We start from the raw sequence: 19,959 nt of genomic DNA, 5'->3' as shown, positions 1-19,959 counted from the left end.
CAGTGCCCTGGGGCCCTCAGCACCCTCTCAATTTATCTCTGGGTACCCTCTCTTCACTTTTGTCTCTGAGATAGTGGCAGGGCCCTTGAACTCTGAGTACTCTGTAAGTGTATCTCTCAGTACTCACTAAGTTTATCTGTAAAATGGAGATGGAGACACCATTCCACTGTTTGACTATCAATGCGTCAGGTTCAGCATTAATTGGTCTGGAGTTAGCCTTTCTCCAGGTGTAAGATGAATCCTTAGAGACATCACTAAAGATATAGAAATGACCAACCAGCTTGTAACTCTATTGGGATTATTGCAGATTTTATTGCAGTCTTCTCTCCAAGGAAACATTCATTTCTCGGTGCCCCTTATATCATTATCAACAAGCACTGAGAAAGCCATATGCCAGTCTGTGTATTTCTTCACACTGTATGGGTGATTGCTATATTGCTGCCTGTTTGAAGAAGAGTTATTTTCTGATGCTACAATACAAAACCTTGTCTATTTATTTGATGTTTACAATAAATGTTCCCTTAAATAACTATTCCTAATCGATATAGAATATATTGAATACCTATTATAAGTAGGCACAGTGGTAGGCCCTCCTCATACATTATATTTAATGTTTACATTATCCACATAAAGCGGGTTTTGCCTACACTTTATAGATGAAGAAAATGAAGTTTCAGGGGCTCAGTAATTTTCCCAAGTTCTTAAAACTGGTAAGTGGAGATTGCAGGATTTGAACCCAGACTTTGTGGCACCGCTGTGCCTTTCCTGAAAATGGAGTACAGAGTCCTGAGTCACATGGGTAGCATTTCAAGGACCCATAAAGGCCATGTACCTGGACCTCTCTGTGAGGAAGAGCCTGTGATAGTTAATTTTATGTCAACTTCCCTGGGCCATGAGGTCTCCAGAGTGCTGGTTAAACACTGTTTCTGGATGGGTCTGTGAGGGTGTTCCCAAAGAAGATTAGCATTTGAATTAGTAGACTGCTTAAAGCAGATTGTCCTCCCTAATGTAGTGGGCATCATCCAATCAGTTGAGAGCCTGAAGAAAACAAAAAAGCAGAGGAAGATTGAATTCATCCCTCCCTAATGTAGTGGGCATCATCCAATCAGTTGAGAACCTGAAGAAAACAAAGGTCTCCCTAACTTCTGGGCTTGGGGCATCAATCATCTCCTGCCCTCAGTGCTCCTGGTTCTCATACCTTTGGACTTGGACTAGAAATACATCACTGACTCTCCTGGGACTCCAGCTTGCAGGCAGATAGGAGGCCATGGGACTTCTCAGCCTCCATAATCACGTGAGCCAATTCCTTATAATAAATCTATCTATTTCTCTCTCTGTTCTATCAGTCCTGTTTGTCTGGCAAACACTGATTACTACAGAGCCTTAGTTCTAGTTATGGCTTTTATATTTAATACTTTTACACGTGTGTGACACATCAACTACATGTAAACCCAACTAAATTTTAATCTCCTTTACAGCAGTGATGCTAGTTTTATTTTTTTCTTTGCCATAGACTTTAGCACAGTTTTAGATACATGTCAGTTTCTCCTTTTACATTTGTTTACAATGGAAAGATTAACCAAAAATGGCCTTACCCTCAAATTTTGATTCCTCTCATTCCCTTTCAAATGCTTTCAAAAAGCAGTCTTTTCAATGAGTGGCGTTAGCAAAACTGGACAGACACATGCAAAAAAATAACCCCACAATGAAACTGTACCACTATCTTATACCATATAAAAAATAAACTCAAAATGGAATAAAGACTTAAATGTTAGACCTGAAACTATAAAAATTCTAGAAGAAAACATAGGCAGTAAACTCTTTGACATTGCTCTTAGTAATATCTTTCTGGATATATTTCCTTGAGTATGGAAAACAAAAGAAAAAAAATAAACGAATGAGACAACATAAAAATAAAAAGTTTTTTTTTGCACAAGAAGGAAACCATCAACAAAATGAAAATACAACCTAGTAATGAGGGGAGATATTTGCAAATGATACATCTGATAAGGGATTAATATCCAAAAATAGATAAGAATCCCATAAAATTTAGCCCAAAAAAAAAAAAATCCAATTTAAAAATGGTCAAGGACCTGAATAGATGTTTCTCCCAAGAAAACCTACCCAAGGCCAAGAGACATGAAAAGATGCTCAACATCACTAATTATCAGGTAAATGCAAATTGAAAACCTCAATGAGATATCACCTCATAACTGTCAGAATGAGTCTTAGCAATAAATCAACAAACAAGTGTTGAGTGGCTATAGAAAGAAGGGAACCCTTACGTTGATGGGATTGTAAAATGTATGCAGCCACTATGGAAAATGGCATGGAGATTAAAAATATTAAAAATAGAGCTGCCATGCAATCCAGGAATTACACTTCTGGGTGTTTATCCAAAGAAAACAAAAACACTAATTTGAAAAGGTATATGCACTTCTATGTTCACTGAATTATTACCAGTAATAGCCAAGATATGGTAGCAACCTAGGTGTCCATCAATAGATTATTGGGTAAAGAAGTTGTGTAACATATATACAAAGGAATATTATTCAGTCACAAAAAATAATGAAATCTTGCCACTTGCACGGATGGACCTAGAGGGTATTGTGCTAATTAAAACAAGTCAGAGAGAGTAAAACAAATACCATGTGATCTCACTTATATGTGCAATCTAAAAACACAAAATAAATGAATAAACAAAACAGAAACAGACCCATAGATTCAGAGAACAAGTTGATGGTTGCCGAAGGGGTAGGTGTGGTGGAATGGGAATAAATGAATAGGATAAAACCTGTCCACTTCAAACGAAAAAAAAAGAGTGGTGGAATCATGTTTTCTAAGAAACCAAAGTCACCTGGTAGCTTCTATTTGGATTCTATACACTTTTGGGTTCTGTGGAAGGCAGGGACCATGTCTTTTAGATTTTTGATAATCCGCAATACACAGTACAGTGATTTAGACATAGCAAGTGCCCAATATAATTTAAATCTAAAGACATTGGGTTTTCTTCTGAATACTTTAGTTAGTAGGAAAGTAGTTTTATTTCCCAGAGGCAGAGAGAATATAGAGATACCAATTCCCATTTCTCAGATGAATAAGGCCTTTTGCTCAGAAGAATCAACCAATCCCTGTCTGCTCATGAAGAAAAGCTCAAACAGGAGAAATCTCCTTTTCAGTCTAAAGGATGGACTTTGGAAGAATTCAAAGTACCCAGGGGGAGGAAGAGGGTCCTTCGATAGAATCTGATACAGAATTAATAAGTAAGCTCATGAACACACCGTTCCAGTATAGCACAAACTGAAGGAATGAACTAGAATCCATCTTTTTCTTTCCTTGTGATCCTTTGTGAGGCAAAATACAAGAGATGCAATTTGAGATAAGAAAATGTTGCCTGGCAAGTGTGGCTCAGTGGTTGAGTGTTGACCTATGAACCAGGAGGTCAGGGTTTGATTCCCAGTCAGGGCACATGCCCAGGTTGCTGGCTTGACCCCCAGTGTAGGGTATGCGGGAGGCAGCCAATCAATGATTCTCTCTAATCATTGCTGTTTCTATCCCTCTCTCTCCTTCTTCTCTGAAGTCAATAAATAAATATTTTACATCTTTATTTCTGCTAAAGAACATGTGTAATGAGGGCTCTCTCGTAAGCAACTGAGTCTGTAGATTTTAGTACCAAGACTGGCTTGCAATGCTTACTAATATGTTTATAGTAGTAAATAAGTGAATGAATAAATGAGTGATAAATGTTGAGTAGGGACTTTAATTTGGAAAATGAAGTCCAGAACAGGAAATACCGAGCTAACTGTTTCTGAACATGTTAGTCATGCGCTGTTTAATACAGTAGCCACCAGCTGCACATGGCTATTTAAATTTAATTAATTAAATTGAAATAAAATTAGAAATTCGGTTTTTCAGTCTTACTAGCCACATTGCAAATATGCAATAGCACATGCATCTAGTGACTACCATAAGGTGCGGTGCAACTATAGAACATGCCCATCGATATTGAAAGTTCTATTGGACAGTGTTCCTTTAGGTTACAGGGTTTAAGAAAGAAAAGAAAAGGATACCTTTAATGTTTTTTAAATGTTTGGTGTCTATCCCAGCTCATAAATAGAAAGTATTCAGAGCCTCAGGGCTCTAAGAGAGTTCTGGAATAAATGATATGCATCTGCTGGGGAGCATTGTGGGTTGTATTTCACAACAGCAAAGTCAAAACAAAACTGTGGAATGAAAAGCTGTAGGGCAGGAAAGGATCCTCAACAAATCCCCTGTTCAGCTCAGGCTCTGGTTATTTGCATTAGGTTCTGGGGATTCCAAGTTGTCCTTTTGGGACTCCTAGGACTGGGAACAAATCAAATTTTTACATTAAATTTTTTTTTCTTTGATTGCAAAAGTTTATTGGAACAATTTATAAAACAAAAATAAATAAGCATGTAACATTAAAATTCTCCTAGTTTTATTTTCTTCCTAAAAGAACACATTTTAGAAAATATTCTTTGACTTTTTTCTGTGCATTTTTTTCCTTGATGTCATGCATCATGAACCATTGTCTATGTCATTGTTTTTAAACATTCTGCTGCAACATCTTATTAATGAGGGCATTTTATCACATTTGGTGGATTGATTATACATTACTTAACTGTCTCTAGTCAATGGACATTGAATTCACTTTTGATGTCATGATTATTTTTTTTATGAACACACATTTAATAAACATCCTTACTGAAAATGCTTATATACTTCCTTAAAATTATTACAAAAGCTAGACATTCTGGATCAAATTATACGCACAATTTTAAGTCTTTTTGGCACACATTGCCAAATTGGCCCTCTATATTTGCATTTACACTTGAGTCTGCCGCTGCATTTTCACTGGAAGAACGCTCTTCTCATAGAACCAGGTAAAGGTCCTTGACTGTTACTCTTGGAGTTCAACCTGGAGGAGGAGCTAAAAGCTCATTTCAGTGGAATATATTTTAAAACCTTAGCTATATCTCAATAAAATGTAGCAACGCTTTTGCTCTTGTCTCCATTTCTAGGATAAATGCCCAGATTCTGGGGCATATTCCTGGCTTCAGATCTTGGCTCTGCTACTGGCTAGTTGTGAGGCTTTGGGTACATTACTTGACTTCTCTGGCCTCTCCTTCCTTATCTGTAAAATCAGGGTAAAAAATAGTATCTGCCTTGTAGGATTACTAGGGTTATATAAATTAATATTTGTGAAGGGCCTACAACAGTGCCTGGGCCTTAGTGAGCATTATAAAATGTTTGTCGAGTAAATGAAATAAGGAAATCTCTTCTTAAGCCTGTTGTTTCACTTCTTAATGTTTTCAGAGTGTGTTTGTGTCTTTTCTGCCCACCCATTCAGATTTTATTGCTTTTGTTTCTTTGTGATAGCTTTCGGATGACCTTTTTAAATTTCTAATTTTTTCCTGTTATCTTGGATCAGACATTTAGGACTCTCTTGCAGGGACTGTTTTACATTGAGACTGAATAATAAGATATGTCATAATGTTAATAATTGCTAACACTGAACACTTAATTATGAGCCAGAAACGATACTCAGAACTTCATCAAAAATCTTCTTTAATCCTCACAAACATCTTCTAGAGTAAGTACAGCTATTATCCTCACATTAAATAAGAGACGAGAGATTAAGCCACTTTCCCAAGGTCATACAAGCAGGGGCAGAGCTGGGCTAGAAGCTGGATTTTATCTGAAGCTTTTTATCACCACCTCCCCCGTTTCACTCTGTTGAAGGCACAGGCAGATCGAAAACTCGGCTTACTTTTGATTAGCATGCTGTTGATGATGACAATAATATCAACAAAGCAACAATAAAAAGAGCTGCTCTTTCCTGGCAGCCTCCTATTGTTAGGCACTTGTTCTCATGTAGGCCTGTTACATTAAGCAAGGAGGCTGTTAGACTGAGGTGCTTCATTTTATTTTTTCTATTACAGGTTACATTCGATATTATTTTGTATTAGTTCCAGGTGTGTAGCATAGTGGTTAGACAATCATATACTTTGCAAAGTATTCCCCTCGATATTTCCAGGACCCACATTGCACCAAACATGGAGGTGGTTCTTAGGTCAAGGTGCCCTACGTGATCAAGCCAAAATCTAAGCTCAGAAATGCCTCAAGGTTACAAAATCAAAATGCTATGAGGAACCAATCACAAAAAGGCAACTAGGCTTTGCTCTCTAGCCAATCAAATAATTTTATTTATTTATTTATTTGTTTGTTTGTTTATTTATTTATTTATTTATTTATTGCTTCTGCACTTTATGTATGTCCAGGGCTCCTGTTCTCCAGCATTCCTACTATGTACTTATGGTTTGGTGAGGCCCTAAGTGCTCAAATGAATTCTCAACATTTTTGGTATGCCTCAGTTTATTTTTAACAGGTATTGAAATAACTTCTTAGAACCCAAATGGAAAACCTTGCCAAATCTGGTAGCTATCAGGGCTATTCTTTCTATCCCACCTCCTCAAGACCTGCAGGTGGGATCCTAGGGTGAGAATTCTTGCCAGAGTTAGCTCTCTGGGATCTCTGTGGTCCCTCAATCAAGAGAGGAAGGCAAAATTCCACGTTGTCCCTTCCTTTCTAGCTCCAGATTCTTGGGAATTTGGGGTACCCATTTGTTATCAATCCTTTCTCCCCCAAGACAGCTATTTTTTTCTTATTTGTGGTGTTTTGTGTCCCGAGAACTTGGTTGAATATTCTGCCTGCCTGGGGCATGCAGGTTGTTTATTCTTGTGTATGCAGGCAGCTCAACTGACAGGTTGGGGGCTCAAAAATATGGCCAAAGAGAAATGTGGGTTGTACTCCATGTGCAGCTAAGGTGTTGCTGACTGTTGCCAGCTTTCAGGGGAATTCAGTCTTTCTTTTGCCTACCATTGGAAGTGACTTTGAATCTTGGGAGGATAGTATCTTCTGCACCCTTGTGGGAGGGGGGTGAGGGGGGGAGGAGGAGACACCTCTTTTGTTCATGGGGTCATTCAATACTGTCAGGGATGTTTATTGTTAGTCCCAGCTGAAACTTGACAAGATAGATGAAAGATTTTTTTATTTTTTATTTTTGGTAGCTCTGTGGTATGAAGTTGGCCAAATTGGAAGCTGATATTCAGAGTACAATAGGAACTTCTTTAAAAAAATATTTTTATTGAATTTAGAGAGGAAGAGAGAGATAGAAACATCAATGATGAGAGAGAATCATTGATCGGCTGCCTCCTGCACACCCCACACTGGGGACCAAGCCTGCAACCCGGTCATGTGCCCTTGACTGGAATCAAACCTGGGACCCTTCTGTCCACAGGCCGATGCTCTATCCACTGAACCAAACCAGCTAGGGCCAACAGGAACTTTTAAAAAGGCTTCCTCCCCTAAAATAAAATGAAACTATGTACCCAGAGGTAAAGAACAAGCATTCTATACATTAACAGCTCTACTGTAAATTTAGAAAACTGGAACCATTTTATTTCTATCTTAATTAAAGATATTCTCCCTGATATAAGGAAGCAAACTAAAGATAATGTAGCTGAATGGGTGCATTAGCCCCTGTCATATCTTTCAGGTTGCAACCCAATTCTTTAAGGAACTGAAAGCAATTGTCCTACAAATTGAGCCAAAATTTATTATTTGGATCTGTCTGTCATCAAGCCATGCTATGCTACTTCCTCTGGGCCTCCTCAATTATATACCATTTAGAGAAAAAAATCAATGTTTCTATTGAACATGTGTCAATACATATCTTTATATGTCTGGATTTGGGGGAACCTAGAGCATAATCTTCTCAGATGAAGCGGTATACCAATAGAATAAATTCTTGTGAACAAGAATTACATATTGTTCTTTTACCACATATGAGTGTAAAAAATCAAGGAGACACAAAGTCCAGCTGCAGGAGGCCTATCTCTGCTCTTACAGTGGGGTGGGGTGGGTGAAAGACTATAGATCTAGTTTATGGTTTGCTTGAAGCATTAATATTTATCCTTTACTGCCAGGAATGCTTGTGAAGCTCTGTCACTCTAATTTGAAAATGCTTTTGAGGAGGGCTCCACACTGTCTGCCCTGAAATGGGACCTTGCTATTCTTATTTGTAAACTGTCAGCATGAGGCAGGAACTAACCATTAGTAAGATTTGTTTTTACAAAAATTTAAAGTGATTGGGAAAACCCCAAACATCTATAACTCCAACTTCTTTCATGCCTTATAATTTTCTTTCTCTTGTGCCTTATGGAAAAAGCATAGCATCCACTGGGTTTTATCATTCATTTTTTTGGACTTTTAATTATCAGATGATTTATGTAAATGCTACATTTGCAGAATCAGTTCATGAACATAGGTTATAAGAGAATCAAAGAGCATTGCAAAAAGTTTTGCTCTGTCCCCTCTCTGCTCTTAAAAATGTTCATATGTTTAATTCTACTATGTGTCTCTACCCCTAAACAGCAGATTGTTTTCTTTGATTTGGGGGAAATAGGAAAGAATGAAAATGTGGGAAAATTTTCTCAAAGCTATTTTCAACTTATAGAATCATAATTTACTCTGAGATTATGATGTTTCCTTCATTTTTGAAATCTTATTTCTCTAATGAAGGTATGGTGATAAAAAAATAACTAATTAAAATGTTCTTATGTTCCAAAATAAGATACTGATATCCTTATGGTGCCCCTTACCCTTTAAAAATTTTCACTGTTTGGTAAACTCCTGAGCACTCATATTTTAGAGAATAACTAAAAAATCCTAAAGCAATTATGGGAGTTCTTGGAGGAAGGCCTAATAAAGGATGCTAAAGCAACTAACTATTTTCTAGTGTGCTTGCTTCTAGAAGAAGTCTAATTAAACTGAGCCATTGATAATAATGTTCTTAGAATTCACTGTACACACCTGATACATAAAGCGAAGACACAGCCTGTTTTTATTTTAGAAAGGGTCTACATGTTTCTGCTTTTACATCTTTGCTTCAAGTATTCGTTAAGTTAGAAATGCCATCCTCCTGTCTTTGCCTACTGAAATCTTCATGTCCTTAATGCCTAGTTCAAATACTTTCTCTTTCATGGAAAAAAAAAAAAGTCCCTGATTGCTTCCACCTCCTTCTTCCAAATATTGGAATGTTTAGCATAAATCTTCCTCATATTTTCTTTTTTTTTTTTTGAGGAGAAGTATAACACTCTTGGTAAGCAGTGTGTACTTGTATTGACTTTATATGTTGCCATACAAAGGGTCAAAAACTAGGTGCATTAAGACAACAGAAATGTATTGTGTCACAGGTCTTGAGGCTAGAAGTCTGAAATTGAGGTGCTCTCTCTGAAGGCACTAAGGACAGAACTGGTTAATGCCTCTCTGCTAGCTTCTGATAGCCTCAAGCATTGCCCAACTTGCAGAGTGATCACAGCACTCCATCTTCACATAGCATTCTCCCTCACTTGACATAATCTTCCCTCTGCAGGTCTCCCTGGTCAAAACTTCTCATTTTATGAAGACAGGAATTGTATTGGATTAGATCCAACCCTAATCACCTCATTTTACTGATTAGCTTTATAAAGGCCCTAATTTGAAATAAGGTCATATTCTGGGATGTTGGGGGTTAAGACTTAACCATATCTTTTTTGCAGGGACACAATTTTAGCCATAACAGTAATCTGGAAGGATTAATCCATGAGGATTCTGAGAAACACTGAGGGATGAGGTTGGAGAGATAAATAAGGGACAGACAATAAAGGCACTTTCTACTAGGCTACAAGTTGAAACTTGATCTAATTTTAAAGGATTGGATCATATTTAGGAGAGGAATGATATGATTATATTTAGGTCTTAGGGATTTTATTCTGTCTTGAATCCTTGTATTACTAGCTCAAAATTCAAAGTCCCACAGGAGTTGAAAATTTAAATGCTCTCCCCTGGCCACTTAGGGCAAGAAAAGAAAGGACATAGCCCTTCAAAGTTGGAGACAACTACCTTTCAATCAAGACTTCTCTCAGTGGCAGATTTCCAAAAGAAAGAGTGGGCTACCTATATAGAAAGAGAGGCTGTATATGAAATAAATTGATAAATAATAATTATTATTATATTTCTTAACAAAATGATTAAAATAGAGTTTCATAAAATCCAATTTCAATAAAATCTATTTTGCAAGACAATCATTGACGATACAATATGTGTGTGTCCCAGTTATTTACTGCTGCTAACAGAATACCTGCAAAGCTTAGCAGCTGTGCCTTAATAAAAAATATACATGTGTTCTCTGCCCTAGTTTCTGACACAGACCTCATAAAACCCTTTTAATTTTCTGAAAAATGAGAGTCATAGAAATGTCTTAACACAGAGCTCCTAAATCTGCTGGAATTTCCTGGGTGATAGCAGCATCTTTTGTTTTAATGAGGTGACTCTTAGGGAGCTCCTGGATAGAGGCTGGTTATTTCTGAGGAGGGGAGAGGAGCTGGAGATTGAGTTAGTAACGGATCATGCCTACGATGAAACCTTCATAAACATTCCTGAGGGGTTCAAGAATGCTTCTGAGTTGGTGAATACATCCATATGCTGGGAGGGTGGTGCAACACAGCTCCAGGGGTACAGAAACTCCTGCACTCAGGACCCTTCCAGACTTCACTCTTTGTATTTACTTATATCTTTTATAATATCATTTATAATAAACTGGTAAACATAAGTAAAGTGTTTTCCTGAGTTTTGTGAGCTGTTATAGCAAATTATTGAACATGAGGAGGAAATTTCGTGAACTCCATTGTATAGCCAGTCATTCAAAAGTATGAGAGATCAGGACATAAGATTGACATATAAAGTGTGTGTGTGTAGGGGCATCCTTGTGCCCTTGACCTGTGGGTTTATGTTAGTTCCAGATAGCTAGTATCAGAATTAAATTGAATTTTAGGGCACCCTATTGGTGTCTGGAAAGCTGCAGAATTGGTTGATGTGGGGGAATAAATTGGTGTCAGAAGGAAGTGTTATGAGTAGAGAAAGTTTACCTTTAGCAATTTAATACAATAGCCATTTTATTTTCCTATCTAATAAAGATGTGATATGCAAATTGATCATCATTCCAACACACAAGATGGCCACCCCCACGTGGACACAAGCTGGCCACCAGAAGATGGCCAGTAGAGGAGGGCAGTTGTGGGGGATCAGGCAAGCAGGGGAGGACAGTTGGGGGGGACCAGCCCTGCAGGGGAGGATAGTTGCAGGGGGGACCAGGCCTGCATGGGAGGCCAGTTGGTGGGAACCAGGCCTGCAGGGGAGGTCAGTTGGCGACCAGGCTGCCTGCAGGGGAGGGCACCAAGTCGGCAGGGGAGGGCAGTTAGGGGCAACCAGGCCAGCAGGGGGCCATTAGGCACTGATCAGGCTGGCAGGGGAGTGGTTAGGGGGTGATCAGGCAGGCAGGCAGAAGCAGTTAGGGCCAATAAGGAAGGTAGGCAGGCAAGCGGTTGGGAGCCAGCAGTACTGGATTGTGAGAGGGATGTCTGACTGCCCATTTGGGCCCTATCCCGGTGGGTAGTCAGACATCCCAAGAGGGGTCCCCCCCCCCACATGAATTTTGTGCACCGGGCCTCTAGAATTTCATAATTTGGGATCAGGAATTTGGACATAACTCAGCTGGGTGATTCATCTCTTCCATATATCAACTAAGGATACTTGTTGATATTAAGCTGGTATGTAGGCTTGTCTTGAGCATCAAAGAAAGTTATTGGGGGAAATAACTAAAAGATTAGAATCAGCAGGGACTATCAACTGGAGCATGTACCAGTGGTCTCTCCAATGTGGCAGTCTCAGAGTAGCCAGATTTCTTACACAGCAGCTCAGGGCTCCCAGAGAGAGTTTCAAGAAGCTTGAGGAAGTTGCAAAGCTTCTTGTTAATCTAGCCTCAGAATTTCAGGATGTAACACATTCTATTGGTCAAACAAGTTATGATCTTGGATTGAAGAGAAAGAGAATTAGACTCACCTCAATTGGAGGAGTAGTAAAGAATGTGTACCCATCTTTATTCCACATCAGGAGTTAATATTAGTATAACTATTAATAAAAGTTCCTCATTTATTTTTGGAGATGCTGATAAAGTGTCTAAAAATAAGCAAGTAAGCAATGAAGCTAATCAGGTGTTTAGCTGTTCATTATAGTATTATGTATGCACTTATGATAAGTATAAATAAAGCTAGACCTTTGTACTGGAAAACATTACTCATAGTTCAAGATTTGGGCAATTTTGAATTGAGAGCACTTACTTAGTTTAACTGTTTAAGGTTTTTAAAGCATCTTATATTCCTATATATCACAATCCTATATAATAAAGAGCTAATATGCTAATTAGACCGGATGGTGGAATGACCTTCTGGAACGACCTTCTGGAACAACCAGTCAAGTGGGGCTGTGGGGCCGTGGGCCGCGAGGGCTGAGCCCCTTGCATAAATTTTGTGCACCTGGCCTCTAGTACAATATAAACTATTATAATAGTACAATATGAGAATCATCAAAAGAATGCTGTTCATTTAGACATTATTAAAATGTTAGATGTGCACTGACAGATTTCAACCATTATATATATGAAATATACCATAGTTTAAAAAAAAAAAAGCTTCGAAAGTGTTTCCATAATGAGTTGTGAACAAAGATTGAGATCATTGGGAATATTTAAAAACCCAGCCCTAGGATACTCTATTTTCTCACTTTTACACAGTTCCATAAAATGCAAATAGCAGTTTTATTGTTGCTCTCTGTTGTTTTACAAGTTTAATGTTGGCAGCAGTCAGGGTTATGATGCAGTCAGCATTTTCAGACCGGCATGCACGAAAACATTAGATCCGAGAAGAGAGACTCAGCTTCACTGATATCCTGTAGTGTTTTGTTGCGGGAAATGCCATGCTGGTGATTATAAAGGATGAAGTCATATATTTCTACCAACCACATCCTACCATTATGGTAACTCTAATTGTAGTGAGCTGTAGAATCAATGGAAGAGAAAAAGTAACTTCCTTCCAATAAAATAAGAAACAAACAAAATAAAACATTAAATGTTTAGCAACCTTTGTTTAATCACATAATATACAAAAAAGGGTACATTATGGTCCTTAAAGAACAAAGGAATCGTAGAGGATCTGTCTGAATATATACAAACTTATTATTATTATCAGCATCATTGTGTTGTATGAATTTGTTGTCCCAAGACTCACTGATTGAAGTTAAGCAATCTCAACAACTAGTTAAGACACCAATTAGTCTGTGACAAAGTCATGTTGCCTTTCACTAATTAGAGTGCCATTAACTACTTTTCTACCAACATATACTCTTCTGCTGTGGACAACCTATTATTTTCTTCATTTTTCTTACCACTAAAACCACAAAATTAGAATTGAATAGTAAAGTTGGACCTCTCTGAGACTCATTTCCACCAATGGAGTCAATATTTGCCAATGCTGGGTTCAATAAGAGGGTAGATACTTGCTTCCCATGGAATGATTTTACATATTGGTCCATTTCACAATATCAAGTCCCCAAACAAAGATGCAGGATCTTTCGCTTTCTTCTCAGGCCCAAGATTAAAAAAAAATTCAGATTCATTCATTCAATATTTTGTTTCCAATAACTAAGATATGCAAGCATTATGCTGGTATAGGGTTCAAAAGATGAGTGAAAAATGTCTTTTACACAGAGGTTTACAGTAAAGTCAAAGAGGAATATACATACACATAAATATTGTAAGTGATGATTTTATTCTTTGAATTTGCTCAAGTGAAACTTTAAAAGATTTTACTTAAATTTTGAGAATAATCATTTGAGCTATTATTTTAAAGCTTTACTATCTTATTGTACAATTACCATATATTCTCAATTTCAAGTCATTGAATTTAGCTGGGGAATCCAATAGAGCAGTATTTGCTTTTACTTTAAAATTACATTTAATCTCCATCCAAGATCAAGCCAGTTACAATCCTATATAATAAAAGCCCAGCAACCAAACGGCAGAATGACCAGAACGATCGCTCAACCAGTTGCTATGACCCACACTGACCAACAGGGCACAGATGCTCAATGCAGGAGCTGCCCCCAGGTGGTCAGTGCGCTCCCACAGTGGGAGCACCACTCAGCTGACTGGGATGAGGGATGCTCCCACAGTGGGCTGATCCCCATAGGACACCCCCCCCACCAGTGCATGAATCCTGTGCACTGTACCTCTAGTGTAAAATATAATAGACCTCTAATAAAAAGGTATATTTTACCCATATTAAATTTTGAATGTTGTATTCATTCTGGGATTAAACACATAAACTATTATGAATAAGAGGAACCTACATGATTAGGAACTTGAAGTGCTAGATAGTAATATATCTGAAAACCTGCTGTGCAGAGATTCTTAGTGGTGGTGTGACAAAAGATATTAGTGCCGCAATGGTCAGAATCTATTTTCAACTCTGACCCCTATCCACACACAAAAGATCCAATGTAAACCTCCCCTTTGCTACATCCTAGGGTCTACGCCCAGATCACGGCAGACATTACATTATCATAAAAGAGTGGTGTTTAGAGAGAGAACCATAGGGCAGAGTAAGCAGATAGAAACCTTCCTTTTGGTAACAAGTAAAACAGCTGCCAGCATTTTGTTCAACTTATTGGAGAGAAGCAAAACCTTACAGAATTAGTTACTAAAATTGAACATAAAGTTAAATTTGAAAATTTCTAATCCCCTAGAATAGTCGGGAATATTCTTTAGGGCACTAGGGATATTAAACAATATCCATCTTCAACTGCTTTTAGTCTTCAGGGTCTAGTGTTGTCTGATATCCAAAGAAGATAATCCATGTGCAGGCACTGATGTCTGTTAGATTATATGGGACACTCCCTAATTGTATTCTATGAAGATAATTCATTAGGGGTTTCAGTAAGTGCGATTTAACATAAAGATAAACATGTAAGACTTTCATATCAAGTCATCTGCAAACTAAAAGAGTACGAGTTCCTTTCCTTCTGTCAGAACCTATGTTCCTTCCCTTAAGGCAAATCAACAGAGTGGTGAAGACTTGGCATTGCAAGGGCCTGCCTCTCAGAGCATAAGAAGCATCCTTGGTTCTTTTCCCTAATACAACCTACAGACTATTCAGATTTCACCCATTGTCCTATTTGTCTGCTGTAGTAAGACTTTCTCAGGTCCAGGATCCAATCCAAGATCACCTGTTGCATTTCAGTAGTCATGTCTTTTTAGCTTTCCTTAATCTGGATCAGTCTTAATTTTCATTTGTCCTCTCAATTGTGACATTTTGAAGAACTGGGGCCATTTATTTTGTAGAATATCCACCAGTTTGGGTTTGTCTCAGACTTCATCAGATTCAAGTTTGGCATAGGTGGCAGGAATCCCCCAGAAGTGATGCTGTGTTCTTCTTTCAGCTGACTCAAATTTTGCAGTCTTTTATCCTTATTTTTGCAACTTAACCTGTCTTACAGAACATTTCTACTCAGCCTACTTTTTTTTCTCCTGTGCAGGAAAACAGCAAAAATAGTAAGACAGTGTATGGGTAAATTAAAGATCTTATCAGGTGGCAGATGATCGTGACTTGTTTTGACATAGGTGATGTTAAACTTTGATCACCAAGTCTCAGAGGTGTCCTTCAAGTTTCTCTACTGTAAAGTTACTATTCTCTCCTTTGTAATAAATAATTAAACTGTGGGGTGATTATTTGAAGTTATATGAAAGACCTATTCCTTATGGTACATTGATGGCTCTTGCCTGAATCAAATTACTGTGATGTTTGCCAGATAGAGTTTTTTTTTAAATGACATTTTTATTGATTTCAGAGAGAGGAAGGGAGAGAGAGAGAGAGATAGAAACATCAATGATGAGAGGGAATCATTGATCAGTTGCCTCCGGCACACCCCACACTGGGAATCAAGAGCCTGCAACCTAGGCATGTGCCCTGACCGGGAATCGAATCATGACCTCCTAGTTCATAGGTCAATGCTCAACCACTGAGCCATGCCAGGTGGGCCAGATAGTGATTTTTAAACTCTATCATTCCTTCTTCATCTATTAGTTAACATTTTATTGTAAGGGTATTTCCTTCTCTATATCTGTCTGTCAATAGTGGATCCGTGGTTTCTGATTTTTATTCACTGCATTATAACTGATTAATATCATTACTTATTTTGATGCTCAGTTTGTCTCAGATTTGGCCGCTAGGGGCTCCTTCATGCCAGCTTCTGTGCCTGTAATTTTTTGAGCACATTCTTACTTCTAGCACAACATGGTCTAGGCTTGCTCTCTCCCACCCCCAGCCCTGACCTCTGGGAAGTGAGTGATATTAGAACCAGCGATCTGGAAGCTAGGTGTGCTCATGGCCACTGAGGTTCCATTGTTCATGCCCTTTCAGTGTAGAGACTTGGTAAAATGGCCATTTCATATCATTTTGCCTTTCACCTTTTTATATGTATAGCTCCTTCCTCTCAAAATGCCATAGACTGCGAGGCTGAAACAACAAATTTATTTCTCATAATTCTAGGGAGTCCAAAATCAAGGTGATGACAGATTCACTTCCAGGTGAGAGCTCTTTTCTTGAATTGCAGATGATAAAATTTAATACTCTTTTCTCATATGGCCTTTCCTCAGTGCATGCAGAGAGAGAGAGAGAGAGAGAGAGAGAGAGAGAGAGAGAGAGATCTTCTCCTTAGAAGTCACCAATGTTATCGTGCGTAATATTGCCAATTAGACTGGACATCCTTCTGGATGACCTTCCGGATGAAACCAAGGCTGCCAGGGAAGCCCGGGTCCCAGGTGCCAGAGGGAAGCCGGTGCCAACAGCGGGGGAAGGAAGGCCTACTCTTGTACAAATTTTGTGCCTCGGGCCTCTAGTAATTATATAAATAAAAATATGGAATAATATTTTATACACTAAAAATGGCTAAGGTATTTCAACAGTTTAAATTATATAACCTGAATGACATAAATTTAATACTCTTTTCTCATATGGCCTTTCCTCAGTGCATTCAGAGAGAGAGAGAGAGAGAAAGAGAGAGAGAAATCCTCTCCTTAGAAGTCACCAATGTTATCGTGCGTAATATTGCCTATTTGGAATTTAGATGAGAATGGTTTGTATCTTTTAGGTTGAGGTTTATTATACTGTTCATTCATTTGACAGACATTTACTGGAAGCCCGGGTCCCAGGTGCCAGAGGGAAGCCGGTGTCAACAGCCGGGTGAAGGAAGGCCTATTCTTGCACAAATTTCAGAGTCTTCACTCTGTGGCAGACACTATTTAGGTACCAGGGGTGTTTAGTGGAAACCAAACAGATCAGATGCCAGCTCTAATGGAGTTTCTATTTTGGTAGAGAGATCTAGACAATACACAACTCAGTACAAAAAATAAGCAAAAAAACGTATGAAATAGTAATAAGTTCTTCAAAAAGAATTAAGTTAGGATGTGATACTGAATTACTGGTGGCTACATCAGAATAGGTGGTTAGGAGAGACCTCTCTAAAATGGCGTTGAGAAGCTAAGATCTGAGTGACAGATAGGATCCAGCCAAGCAGAGAAGCCAAAACCCCAGAGTGTTCTGAGCAGAAGGTAGTATAAAGTCCCTAAAGAGCCTACTTGGCATGTTCTAGGAAAAGAAAGCCAGATCAGTGACGAAAGGCAAAGAAGGTACAGCTTAGAGATGAGCTCAGAGAGACTGGGCTTTGTAAGTCTAGGGAATTTGGATTTCTTTTTTGGGGAGATGTGAGCCACACTGAAGTAAGGTAGTGATACAACTGAATGTACATTTCAAAAGATTACTCAAGCCACTATGTGAAGAATCGATCATGGAGGGTGTCAGTTGAGGCTGGGTTTGGGTGCATGTAATAGAAAATCCAAGAACAGTAGCTTGAGTAATATAGTTTCTTTTTTTTTTCTTTTTCTCACATAACATAATATACAGAGGTAGGCAGTCTGAATGTTTGTAGCTATCTTTGCATTTCCTTTCTTCTTTTTCCTTTTTTGAATTTTTTGAAAAATGTATTTTATTGATATCAGAGAGGAAAGGGAAAGGGAGAGGGAGATAGAAACATCAATGGTGAGAGAGAATCATCAATTGGCTGCCTCCTGCACACCCCCTACTGGGGATTGAGCCCAAAACATGGGCATGTGCCCTGACTGGAAATAGAACCCTGACCTCCTGGTTCATAGGTCAATGCTCAACCACTGAGCCACATCTGCTGGGCTTGTTTTTTTTCTTTATGGTCAACATTAGCCCAAGATAGCAAGCCTTTGTTCAATCTAAACAGAAAGAACAATGAAACTTAAGGGACAGAGAGGGCTCCTACCAGATGAATTGTCCCATATAAACAGATTTTTTTTAGAAATCTCACTTAAAACTAATTGATTAGCCAATACTGTGTATGTGGCCAACACTATTTGCAAAGAGCACTATTTTTAAGTTTTGAGCTAGACACAATTCTGCCTCCATCAAAACTGTAGTTAGTTACTCATCTCTCTCAGTTTTTGTTTTCTCATTTATAAAATGACAACAACAATAACAATACTGCTAAATAGTTACTTTATTATGGTGAGCTTAAAGGTTAAAGGAGATGGTACAATTAGAACATTTAGCACAATGCATGGACTGTACTATGTTCAGTGAATACTATTTATTGGAATGCAAGCTCCATGAAGGTAGGAATCACATCTGCCTCATGCCAGTTTTCAGTATATATTTGTTGGGTGTTGAATAAATAAATGCCGGAGGTAAACTCTCATAGAGTTTAGGAGAGGGTATGACTGTGGTTGCGCCCAGTTGGTAGAGTGTATATGTTTGTGTTAAAAATAAACACATGAGGGGGAAATAACACCAACAGAGTGTTTTACAAACATATAATTAACTGAGCCCAGATTAGGCTGTCATTGCATTCTCTGAATTTTTGGAAGAAAATTCATTGCTGGTAATGTTGTCCCTCGAGTATTGCCAAGATTCAAAAATATCAATTTGCTTCAAATAACGTTTGGTGAAGACAGAGGTAATACAAAAGAATAAAGAATTTAACTGAGAAAATTCAACTGCTCTGAGTTAGTTAAAAATAAATTAAAAAGCCAATCACCTCTGTCCAACTGAGGGAAAAAAAAACAACAACAACACCTGACCATTGTTGCTATTTTTAAGCTGAATCGCATTACAAAGAGGTAGATTTTTTTCATTACTGAGTCTTCACTCTGTGGCAGACACTATTTAGGTACCAGAGGTGTTTAGTGGAAACCAAACAGATCAGACGCCAGCTCTAATGCAGTTTCTATTTTGGTAGAGAGATCCAGACAATACACAACTCAATACAAAAAATAAACAAGAAAACGTATGAAATAGTAATAAGTTCTTCAAAAAGAATTAAGTTAGGATGTGATACTGAATTACTGGTGGCTACATCAGAATAGGTGGTTAGGAGAGGCCTCTCTAAAATGGCATTGAGAAGCTTAAGATCTCAGAGAGGAGCCAGCCAAGCAAAGAAGCCAAAAACCCAGAGTGTTCTGAGCAGAAGGTAGTATAAAGTCCCTAAAGAGCCTACTTGGCATGTTCTAGGAAAAGAAAGCCAGATCAGTGATGAAAGGCAAAGAAGATACAGCTTAGAGATGAGCTCAGAGAGACAGGTGGAAAGCAGTTCACACTGGCTTTGTAAGTCTAGGGAATTTGGATTTCTTTTTGGGGGAGATGTGAGCCACACTAAAGTAAGGTAGTGATACAAATGAATGTACATTTCAAAAGATCACTCAAGCCACTGTGTGAAGAATGGATCATGGAGGGTGTCAGTTGAGGCTGGGTTTGGGCGCATGTAATAGAAAATCCAAGAACAGTAGCTTGAATATTATAGTTTCTTTTTTTTCTTTTTCTCACATAACATAATATACGGAGGTAGGCAGTCTGAATGTTTGTAGCTATCTTTGCATTTCCTTTCTTCTTTTTCCTTTTTTGAATTTTTTGAAAAATGTATTTT

Source organism: Myotis brandtii, unplaced genomic scaffold, assembly GCF_000412655.1.
Source record: "Myotis brandtii unplaced genomic scaffold, ASM41265v1 scaffold475, whole genome shotgun sequence".
In the NCBI taxonomy this organism is placed as follows: Eukaryota; Metazoa; Chordata; class Mammalia; order Chiroptera; family Vespertilionidae; genus Myotis; species Myotis brandtii.
Note: the sequence above shows the minus strand (reverse complement) of the source record.